Source organism: Gopherus flavomarginatus, chromosome 2, assembly GCF_025201925.1.
Source record: "Gopherus flavomarginatus isolate rGopFla2 chromosome 2, rGopFla2.mat.asm, whole genome shotgun sequence".
NCBI classification, from domain to species: Eukaryota; Metazoa; Chordata; order Testudines; family Testudinidae; genus Gopherus; species Gopherus flavomarginatus.
In genome coordinates this window covers 281,623,665-281,625,015 of record NC_066618.1, presented here as the reverse complement: position 1 = coordinate 281,625,015, position 1,351 = coordinate 281,623,665, and the positions used below count along the sequence as shown (strand labels likewise).

The 1,351-nt window shown below is 48.0% G+C and overlaps 1 long non-coding RNA gene across 1 annotated transcript; it reads right to left on the bottom strand.

Annotated features, from left to right (window-relative positions):
• Nucleotides 1–953: 953 nt before the first annotated feature.
• On the bottom strand, nucleotides 954–1,143 carry LOC127045453 (uncharacterized). The gene is made up of 2 exons (XR_007772725.1): nucleotides 1,050–1,143; nucleotides 954–1,016 (listed from the first exon to the last, which is right to left on the bottom strand). It is a non-coding gene; the product is annotated as an uncharacterized LOC127045453 (long non-coding RNA).
• Nucleotides 1,144–1,351: the final 208 nt, after the last annotated feature.

Genomic DNA, 1,351 nt, shown 5'->3' with positions numbered 1-1,351 from the left:
CGTGTCTCTCCACGCAGTAACCTTCTTTCCGCCCACTCTCAAATTTTCCCTTCGCACTAAGGGTATTTGAGAGGCATCTGGGCTTGGGGATCTTTGGTGTGATGGTGGTGTAATGAATTGCACTCGCATGGTGTTCTTTGGACAGTTGGCCTTGATATGTCCCAGTTCATTACACTTAAAGCATCTTCCATCTGATGGGTCACTGGGCCGAGGTGAGTTACTGGAGACTGGTGAGGTGGAAGAATAGGGCGTCTGTGGCTTTACTTGGGTGGTATGTGGGGTCTTTGGCTGTCCTTGGTTGTAGGGTTTATGGTCGGTGTGCCCCCTGGGGTATTCGTTCCCCTTGACAGTAGCTTTCTTGCTTTCTGCCACTTCCATCCATCTGGCTCCAATCTCCCCCGCCTCAGCGAGATCTTTGGGTTTTCCATCTTGTATGTACCATGTGATGTCTTCAGGAACACCATCCAAGAACTGCTCCATTTGTATGAGGAGGTGCAGTTCTTCCAAGGTTTTAACATTGTGTCCTGATATCTAGGCCTCATAATTTTTCCCAACGTAGTAGGCGTGTTTGGGAAATGACACATCTGGTTTCCACTTTTGGGTTCTGAAGCGCCGACGGGCATGATCCGGGGTTATCCCCATTCTGTATCTGGCCTTGGTTTGAAAAAGTTTATAGTCATTCATTTGCTGCTTAGGCATTTCAGCTGCCACCTCTGCTAAAGGTCCACTGAGTTGTGGCCTCAATTCTACCATGTACTGGTCTTCAGGGATGCTGTACCCAAGACAGGCTCTTTCAAAATTTTCCAAGAAGGCCTCGGTGTCATCCCCTGCCTTGTAGGTGGGAAATTTTCTGTGATGTGGAACCATAATTGGCGAAGGGTTGTTAGGATTGGCTGGCAGATGCAGCCCAGTTCATGTTTTCTCTGTTTTTCCTTCTCTTCATTTTCTTTTTGTTGTTTTTCCATGTCTCGGCGGTGGGCCGCCTCTTCTTCTTCTTGTTTCCTTCTGTGGGCCACCTCTTCTTCTGCTTGTTTCCTTCGGTGGGCCACCTCTTCTTCTTCTAGTTTTCTTTTGTGTGCTGCCTCTTTGGCTGCCTGTTCTCTTTGGTAGGCTGCCAGTTTGATGCTTTCTTCCTTTTATTTCAGCTCCAGTTGTCGCCTGTGTTCAGCTTCTTTGAATTGCTCTTCGGCCTCAATTTTTGCCTTAGAAGTCATGGTTCCTGTTTTCTTGTGTTGGGGTGCCCTCCGGTGTTTATCTTCTGAACTGCAGGCTCTGTTGCCTCCTGGGGTCTGCCTAGCAACCGTGCTTTTGCCCTTTGTTTTCAATGTAAAGCAAACCAGAAAAACCACTT